Source organism: Bidens hawaiensis, unplaced genomic scaffold (assembly GCF_021521415.1).
Source record: "Bidens hawaiensis isolate Kalapana, Puna unplaced genomic scaffold, B.hawaiensis_p1.1 tig00009139_1, whole genome shotgun sequence".
In the NCBI taxonomy this organism is placed as follows: domain Eukaryota; kingdom Viridiplantae; phylum Streptophyta; class Magnoliopsida; order Asterales; family Asteraceae; genus Bidens; species Bidens hawaiensis.
This window is the reverse complement of record NW_027491672.1, coordinates 754,272-764,549: the sequence shown is the minus strand read 5'-3', so window position 1 is coordinate 764,549 and position 10,278 is coordinate 754,272. Positions and strand designations below refer to the sequence as shown.

The 10,278-nt window shown below is 37.3% G+C and overlaps 1 long non-coding RNA gene across 1 annotated transcript; it reads right to left on the bottom strand.

Annotated features, from left to right (window-relative positions):
* Nucleotides 1-3,436: 3,436 nt before the first annotated feature.
* Nucleotides 3,437-9,834, bottom strand: LOC143531290 (uncharacterized). Its single transcript, XR_013134997.1, has 3 exons — nt 9,603-9,834; nt 4,713-4,786; nt 3,437-3,917 (listed from the first exon to the last, which is right to left on the bottom strand). It is a non-coding gene; the product is annotated as an uncharacterized LOC143531290 (long non-coding RNA).
* Between the last annotated feature and the right edge of the window lie 444 nt (nt 9,835-10,278).

Below are 10,278 nucleotides of genomic sequence, written 5' to 3'. Positions count from 1 at the left end.
ACGATCGAATTCGAACAATTGAACGAATTTGATCTGGGTTTGGAATTAGACCATAAAAATCATTGCTGCAAGCTCCGTCGGTAATTAAGTCGTAACCGGGTTAAATTCAAACAATTGAACGATTAGCTCAAACACCACATCTTCGATTGTACCCAAACACTTGATTTTCTTGGGTACAATAACAATTTGATATGGGTTCTTCCTAATCCGCCATTGGCAGTGACGGATTAGCTCCCAATGATTAATCCGTCATTGCCACTGGCGGATCCTACTTGATTTTCTTCCTAATCCGCTGCTGGCAGCAGCGGATACACCATTTTCCTTTTTTTTTTGACTTTCCCGTTTTCCTTTTCTTTTGGTGAATAAACACCACTTTGAAAAAAAATTCGACTATTGTTTGTTACATGCCAATTGTGTGTTGTTGTTTGACTACTCTGGTTGCCTAATACACTGTAGCCAGATTCATTTGGTACCCGGACATTGATTGTGCCTTTGACTCAGCTTCGTTGATAACGGCTATGAAGATCGTGTATCTGAGCCTATGGTCATTAGTGTCTGTTGTTGTCGGGTTTTGATTCGTAAACCTTGGAGTCGTAACAACTATGTTGATCATGCATATGAGCCAGATGTACCGTTATGTTTATTGTCTTTTGTTTTTACTCATTCGTTTAAAGGTTGCATCTGATCTGTTTTAATAGAAACAACGTCACTTTGTACCGTGTAATTTTGACAATATGTGGCAAACAAAGAAATTATGTGGTAAAAGCTTTTTAGTGTTAAGTTTCATTTTTTTGTGTATTATGCTCTTTCATGAAGTGAGGTATTTACGACAACCATTTTTTCCCTCTGTTATATTTTTAATTGTTTCTTTCACTATGATATTTTACATATTGTAATGGTAGCAAAAGGAAGAGAAGCGGCAACTTAGTAGCACCATGCCACCATGTATTCATTGTATAAATGAAAATTACTTGGATTTATCGGCTACCATTGTCAGCTTCCAGTTTCGAACCCTTGGTTTTGGTAGCGTTAGGGGTGGCTTCACCAATTTTAGTCTATCGTTAACCGCTCAAATTGACCGCCCCAGCAATGCGGGGTCAAAATACTTGTATATATCAAAAAGTAACATTATGCCCCTCTCTCAAAACTACTGTTCATGAAATTGTGGGTTCTCTATGGTAAGGGTGATTCATCTCTGACTATATTATTAAATGTATTGTGTTTGTTGCCAGTGGTCAATTAGCTTCTCATAGGAGAAAGTCCCATTAAAGTACAATTTACCACGTGGTATATTATATTTATCTATAAATGAAACATATATAAAGGACCTAATAAATTTTAATAGTTATATTTAATCAACCTTTGCTTTAGTTAAAATTAAAAGAATTTTAAATGTTGCAAGTCAATTTTAGTTTCACTCATTTTGCCATGCTATCACTTTTCGACTATTGTTATAATAATAAAATATCAACACTAATGTATTTATACACAACTATCAATTTCTAATCATCCATTTTCCCATACTATCACCACTAATACACTTATGCATGCAAGTTTTGTTATATTATATTCAACATATAATATATATCTCCGCGACAAAACACGGGTTAAAAAAACTTGTTAGAACAAAAACTTAAAAAGAACAGAAATAATAAAATAATCTAAGCTCTCTCATCTGGCTCAACCCACTACGCTTTTCCAACCTAGCCCCGAGCGGTAGAACTCGAACTCGCCCTCGCCCTCGCCCTCAAACCTAGTTCTTCTACTTGCTTTGCCACGAGCATCTTCCTAGCTCCTACTCGTTTTTACTTGCTACCTTGCGAGTTCAACGCCGAATGAGATGGGCATTGGTTGGTTTCAGGCTAGATATTGGTAATTCAAGTATATATCTTTTTGTAAAACCATGTTTTATACCAGGCCCATTATTCATCGGGTATCAAGTTAGCATATTAAAAATACTTGTTGAGATTTCCATGTACATTCTTTAGCATTATAATTATTTATACATTTAATTCATATAACAACTCTTACATATTTTGATATAATACACTAAGTTATTGTACAATAATGGCTTAGCGATGGGAGCAGTGGATCAGATACAATATTGTCACACCGTGTATTTTGAAATCGACGATGTAGGAACTCTTGTACGTAATGTACGATTAGGGATTATTGTATTGGTTATTTTATCTAAGCGTTGCAATAAATAAATAATATCAGTAGAATTTGTATATAATTTTATATATATACTTTACAACATACAAACTATAAATAATATCAATAATTACATAGCCCATAAAAAAAGCATTTTTATATATATGAACCTACTAAAATAAATAATTAATAGACAATGCTTAAGGGAAATAAAAATTATAATTATAATTAAATAAAAATTTCAAGTATACGTATCGGGTAAACGAGTATGTGGTTTTGGGTAATTGGCCGGATATCATCTAATCCCATACCCATCCTAAACTCATGAAAACTTTAAATCCTAATTACCTACACACTCCTTACCCTTCGAGTTTCGCTATATCCATCCCACATGTTTTTGGTTTCCCGTCGGACTCAGGCTTTTATGCAATCCCTAGCCGAGTCTTTAGCTCATTCATGTTTTTTATTTTAAGTTGGTATTCGCTTATGTTGTTATTTAAAGTTGTTTATTCATCACCACTTTGGATTTCAATGGTAAGAGGAAATACCTCTTACAGGATAACCCAAGTTCGATCCTAACATGGAGTGTAGTTTTGGTGTGTGATAGGCTGGTTATTTGTAGCTTTGTAAGATTTATTTTTAAAAGAATAATAAAGTTGTTTATTCATCAATAACTGTTATTACTTTATTAGTTGTTTAGCTCTATACTTAATTACTCTATCATGTCAAGTAAAAGTGTAAAACTATAAAACTAGAGACACAAGTTTTTTTTTAATTTTAATTGAGAGTGATTAAGGAGACGTTATGCAATGAGTGACTTTTGACCGTTTACTTTTAAATGAGTTGACCTCAAGCTTGAAAAACCACTCATGAGCTCAAGCTTTAGAAATAAAGATAGAAGCGAGCCGAGCTCGAGCTCAAACTCTGTGTAAGTTAAACGAGCTGAGCTCAAGCCTAGTCGAGTGCGTCTCGACTCGGCTCATTTGCACCCCTAGTTAGAGAAGAAAAATAAATTTGGTTTATAATAAGCAAAAGTTTTTTACCCCATCAACTTGAAGAAATTACATATTTTGCATAAAAACTAACTAGGTTATTCTCCGATAAGGAAAAGGAGGTCAATATGATAAAGTTGGAATTAACATAGAAAATTTGTTAAATTGGGATTAATGATGGCTGAAATGCCAAAATTTGGATTATTATAATCCATCAACTGAAAAAAGGAAACACTATGAAAAGGTTCACTTGACAAAAAGATTGATTAATATGCAACTTTAGCCTGCAACTTCGGGTTGTAAAAAACGGATAAAAAATAATCGAAAGGATAATAAACAAATGAGTAAGATGCAACTTTAGGTTGTAAATAAAGCTTATATTAGGCATTTGAGAACCTAGACGCCTTGAAGTGTCTAAAAGTATAACTTTTCGTCTAAAAGGCAATAAGACACCTAAAACCCAGTCTACTAAAAATCAATATGATCAATGTAACAAACATGACATGAGAGGGGAATACAAAATGGCTGCATCTAGAAGCAAAAAAAAAAAAGTAATCTTTACTTGGGCCGCATTTGTTTAGCAATAGCAGGCAGCCATCCTTCCCCACGGATCATTTTCAACTTTGCAACTCTCTCTTCCTCTCTTTTAGCTTTTGCTTTTGCAGCCGCATCTATTGCTTCTAACTTGGCCAAAGACCTTTCACATGCTTCTTTTGCGGAACATATTATAGCGTCTCCATCAACAACAACCAGTTTCAGTTGGTTCTTAAACTGCACACACACACACACACACACACACACACAAAAACAAAAAACAAACTCTTAACACAAAATATAAAAAAAGAGACAATTACATAGATCCCCTTTTAAATTGGCAACATATCATATTTCCTAGGGGTGCAAATGAGCCGAGCGGCTCGCGAGCTACTAGAGATCGGCTCGTTAAAAAGCTCGATCGAGCCGAGCTTTATCGAGCCCGAGCCTGAGCTCGAGCCTAAAAATAAGATCGTTTAATAAACGAGTCCGAGCCCGAGCTTTACTTATCGAGCTCGAGCTGGCTCGCGAGCTTAAACGAGCTTGCCATTTATATAATTTTTTTAAAATATATATTTAAGAATTATTAATTAATAAATATAATGTTATGAAAAAATAAATAAAAATAACTAAATTATATATATATTATTTTATAAATAAAATTTTAATATAAAAAAATATATAAATAACTATAATTATATAAAAAAAATAATTGATAAATAGTAAACGAGCCGAGCTCGGGCTTCAAAATTCATTCACGAGCCGAGCTCGAGCTTTGAAAATAGAGCTCGAAACGAGCCGAGCTCGAGCTCGAGCTCTGTGTAAGTTAAACGAGCCAAGTTCGAGCCTAGTCGAGCTCGGGCTCGGCTCAGCTCGGCTCATTTGCACCCCTAATATTTCCAGATCACGCTTGAAGAACATTGTACGTTATTCATTGAAAACTTGTGTTTCAGAGAAAAGTAATACTTTGTAAGTTTAAAGGGGATATACGAAACTCCCACTAAAGTTTACTTTACATACTGCAAAATATACCCTTTTTGATTTTTCATCAACCTCGTCTACAATAGGAGCTAATTTTGGTCTCTTTAGTGGCCCTTGAAGTTCATCTGCCACAAAACACATATTTATTAACACCACAAACGATTTCCCTCAAATCAAACAAGATATTTGAATATTGAAATCAGTGTTTTATTTTTGACCATATATTAACTAGTTATGACTTTACCTTATTTATTGTAATCAAATCCCGTAATGTTAGCCTAGTGATTTGCTTGTATACTGTATATATCTTCATATCAATTCAATGAGAAAACCAATTCGGTTGAATACATTTATATGGTATCAGCCAGGAAACCCATCTCCTTCAAAATATAGCAGCCGCCTTACCGATTCTGCCGCCCCTGTTAACCATCTTCTCCGGCGATTCATTTTTTTTTTCCGGCAGCTATGGCAACCACCGGTGTTGTTACATCTTCAACCATCGGAACCATACCTCTCAACACCTCATCCTCTCTCATAATTGTCACCCTGCCTACCTCTGTAAAACTCACCGAAACCAATTATTTAAGTTGGAAAACACAAATTGAAGCCTTCCTCTATGGCCTTGACCTCTTCAAATACATTGATGGTACACTTCCGGCACCAAAACCCTCCGTTGACAAAGACGGAAATTCAATTCCCCATGCAGACTATAACGCTTGGTTCCGTCAAGATCGTCTTCTTTTCGGAGCATTAGTCGGTAGCCTTTCTCCCTCTCTTGTATCATTGATCACAAATGCCAAATCTTCACTTGAGGCATGGAACATACTTTCCGACACCTACGCCTCCGCCTCTCGTGGTCATATCAAACAGCTTCAATACCGCTTAAAACAATCCACCAAAGGTTCAAACCAAACCATATCAGACTTCATGCAATCGGTCAAAGCCATAGCCGATGAACTCGCCATCCTTGGCAAACAACCAGACCCGGAAGACGTTACTGATGTTGTCTTAAACGGGTTGGATCCCTCTTCCTACAAATCCGTAATAGATGCGGTTCATGGCCGTGATACACCTATCTCGTTCCATGAACTTCACGAAAAACTCATCAACAAGGAGTTATTACTAGCCCAACAACATCCAACTACTCCTACTCTCCACCAACCTACAACCGCCTTTGCTGCAAACACTCGTCACACGCATAAACCTTGGCCAACCCGCAACTCTTCACATAACCCGGGCATACTACCTACACCTTCAAAATATTTGGCCACTCCCCAAACAACCCCTCAAAACCGCCTTTTTTTAGGAAAATGCCAATTTTGCTTTGCTAAAGGCCACTCTCTTACCTCATTTTTTGCTTTCAAGAAGCAGTACCCTCACATTGGGTTACCCTCTTTGCCCAAAGGAACACAAAACAATTCATCACAAGCCAATACGATGCAAGTTCCAAATGCAAACACTAATGACATCCGCCCATGGCTATTCGACAGTAGTGCGTCTCATCACATTACCAATTATCTGAATTCACTATCACTTCATGCTCCATATGACGGTACCCAAGAACTCATCATTGGTGATGGTTCGTCCCTTACTATTACTCATGTTGGCTCTTTAACACTTCATTTTGACACCGTCTCTTTAATCTTACATAATGTTTTATGTGTCCTGTCTATCTCTCGTAATATTATTTCTATATCGCGTTTATGTCTTGATAACAATATACTAATACAATTTTTCTCTCTTAATTTTGTTATCAAGGACTGCAACTCCCAACTCCCCCTTTTTCGGGGAACAATTGAACACGGGATCTATGAGCTTCGACCAAAATCACCGCCTCGTGCCTTTTATGTTCAGCAAAATAAACCTTCCTTGTGGCATCACCGTCTTGGACACCCGAACGCCCAAGTGTTACAACATCTATCTTCCGTTGTTTCGTCTATTTCTACTTTCAATAAATCATGTAATTCTTGTTGCATTAACAAAAGCCACAAGCTTCCATTTCATGTTTCATCAATTACTTCCAATGCACCACTTCAACTTTTATTTTCTGACGTATGGTCATCACCGGTTATTTCTTATGATGGTTATAAATACTACATAATTTTTGTTGATCACTTTACCAAATATACATGGATTTACCCTCTTAAAAAGAAATCCGATTCACTTAATACTTTTATTACTTTTCAAAATCTTGTCGAAAATTATTTCCAATGTAAAATCAAACAACTCTTCTCGGATAATGGAGGTGAATATATTAAACTTGCATCTCACCTTGCTTCATGTGGTATTTCCCATCTCACATCCCCACCCCATACACCCGAACACAATGGTTACGCCGAACGTCGACATCGTCACATCGTCGAAACCGGCCTAACTCTTCTCTCTCATGCCAAAATGCCACTCAAATATTGGCCTTTTGCCTTCACCACTGCCGCTTATCTAATTAATCGTTTGCCTACGTTCACTCTCCAAAAAGATTCTCCATATCTTCGCCTATTTAATAAGCTACCAAACTACGAAAAACTACGAAGTTTTGGTTGTTTATCATATCCTTGGTTACGACCATATTCTTCCCACAAACTTGAAGCCAAGTCTAAACCATGTATTTTTGTTGGATATTCATCCACTCAAAGCGCGTATCATCTTCTCGATCCTCAAACAAATAAAGTTTACACATCCCGTCATGTAATCTTTATTGAAGATCAATTCCCCTATGAAATTCTATCAAAGTCATCTACCCCTCCACCTCCAAATCCCGACACTTGGTTACCATTAACAGTAAGCATACAACCTAATAACACTCCGGTCTTCTCATCTCACACAACACCCACCACTCCCATTATTGAGCCAATCACAACATCCTCACCATGCACGTCGTCTTCTGCCTCCAACCCACCTACATCAACAAGCTCAAACATATCTAAATCCAATTCTCAAACTCAAAGCAATATCCCACAATCCACTGCCACATCTTCAATAAATAATTCCTCACTTGATTTATCTACATCTCCTTCTAACCAAAATAATGACCAAATCAATCCTCTTCCACGCACTCGGAAACCAAATCCCAAATACCACAATGACACTTTTGTTCTTTACACCGTCACTTCTCCACATCCTAATGAACCAACCAATGTCACTCAAGCGCTCAAAAGTCCACTATGGCGTAAGGCCATGCAAGAGGAGTTTGATGCCCTTCAACGCAATAAAACTTGGTCTCTTGTCCCACCCGATTCCGCATCCAACCTCGTTGGTTGTAAATGGGTTTTCCGTACCAAATTTAACCCGGATGGAAGGTGGATCGACTAAAGGCTCGCCTTGTAGCCAAAGGCTTTCATCAACGTCCCGGCCTAGATTATGTGGAGACTTTTAGTCCCGTTATTAAACCGGCCACTCTTCGGCTTATCCTTTCTTTAGCCACTTCTCAAAATTGGTGCCTTCGTCAACTTGACATAAACAATGCCTTTCTCCAAGGTACTCTAACCGAGGATGTCTTCATGTCTCAACCACCCGGCTTTGCCGATTCATCCCTCCCGAATCATGTTTGCAAATTAAACAAGGCCATATATGGTCTTCGGCAAGCCTCGCGCGCTTGGTATGATGAACTAAAATCATACCTTCTCTCGGTCGGTTTCAAACAAGCATTTCTGATCCGCCTCTTTTTATTAACCATGTAACTCAATTCCCTATTTATGTTCTCGTTTATGTCGATGATATTATCGTCGCCGGCCCAAACTCATCTCTTATAAACTGCTTCATCCAATCTCTTGCTTCCCGCTTTTCACTAAAAGACTTTGGCCCTCTTTCCTATTTCTTAGGTGTCGAAGTCATTCCCTACAACAATGGCCTTTTCCTTTCCCAATCTAAATATGTACTTGACTTGCTAACTCGAGCTAACATGAGTGATTGCAAACCGGCCACCACTCCAATGTCGTTCTCAGACCATCTCATGCCCACTGACGGAACACCCTTATCATCACCTACCCAATACCGTTCCTTTGTTGGTGCATTACAGTATCTATCCCTAATGAGACCCGACGTTTCTTTCGCCGTTAACAAACTTTCCCAGTTTATGCATTCACCTACCAATATTCATTGGGCTGCACTAAAACGATTATTACGTTACCTTTACGGCACTTTACACCATGGGTTATTTTTTAAAAAGAACTCTCCTTTAAACCTTCATGCTTTCACAGATGCGGATTGGGCTAGTGATAGGTCCACCTATCGTAGCACCACGGGTTATCTAGTTTATCTCGGATCTAATCCAGTTGCTTGGAGCTCTAAACGTCAACCAACCATAGCGAGATCATCCACCGAAGCGGAATTTAGGGCCGTTGCTTCTACTACCATGGAAGTTCAATGGCTTATATCGCTCTTATCCGAGCTTGGTTACAAGTCTACCGTCACACCTGCAATATATTGTGACAATTTAAGTGCCACACACTACTCAGCAAACCCGGTATTCCATTCTCGTATGAAACATCTTGCAATTGATTTTAACTTCGTACGAGAAAAGGTTCAACAAGGTGCCATACGTGTTACGCATATTTCCGGTGACGATCAACTTGCCGACGCGCTCACTAAACCGTTGTTGAAACCAAGTTTTCACAAACTCATTTCCAAGATTGGACTAACCTCTCGATCGTCCGTCTTGCGGGGGGGATATTAACACCACAAACGATTTCCCTCAAATCAAACAAGATATTTGAATATTGAAATCAGTGTTTTATTTTTGACCATATATTAACTAGTTATGACTTTACCTTATTTATTGTAATCAAATCCCGTAATGTTAGCCTAGTGATTTTCTTGTATACTGTATATATCTTCATATCAATTCAATGAGAAAACCAATTCAGTTGAATACATTTATAATATTTAGACGTATACAATAAAAGTTAAGGATTTGGTTAGATAATGGGCGTTGAATTTGCTTACCGAGTTGATGGAACAGTATACCAGGCGGGGCATCTCTAAAGAGTCTAACACCACCTCCATTGGAGATGGAATGGTTTTCTTCAACTTTTGATTTTGAGGGTTCTTGTCTAACTATTTGTATGCTTTTCTCTAATATGTCATCCAATAACTTTTGTGCCTGCGGTCACTCGCAAACAATTATCATCAAATCAAGTAGAGCTAGGTGTTGATTAGAAACTAAAAAACGAACACTATTTTAAATATATATATGGATGAATTAATCCAGATACATAATATTAATACACCGGGCCCCGTCGTCTCAAAGTTTAATTAATAATAATTAACCTATATTATACCCAACTCGAATGGCCGTTGTTAGAAATTAATAATATCAGTCAGTCAGTCACAAGTGAATAATTAACATATTTATTTTTCCGTCTGATGCATTTCCATTCTCTGCTTCTTTCTTCTTCATTACATTAATGTTGGTGGTTGCACAAAGATCATGTCTTTTCTTTTCCATCTTAAATATCTCCTTTGTTTTTTTGTCCTAAGCTCAGAAAAAAAAAAAAAAGTTAATTCTTAAATTCATTAAAGGTGAACCACTCAATATCTGATCACAAGATGTAAGAAACATATAATTGTTAACAAAAGCAAAAGTCAACTTACTATTCTTGTTAAAGGTGCGTTGCAATGT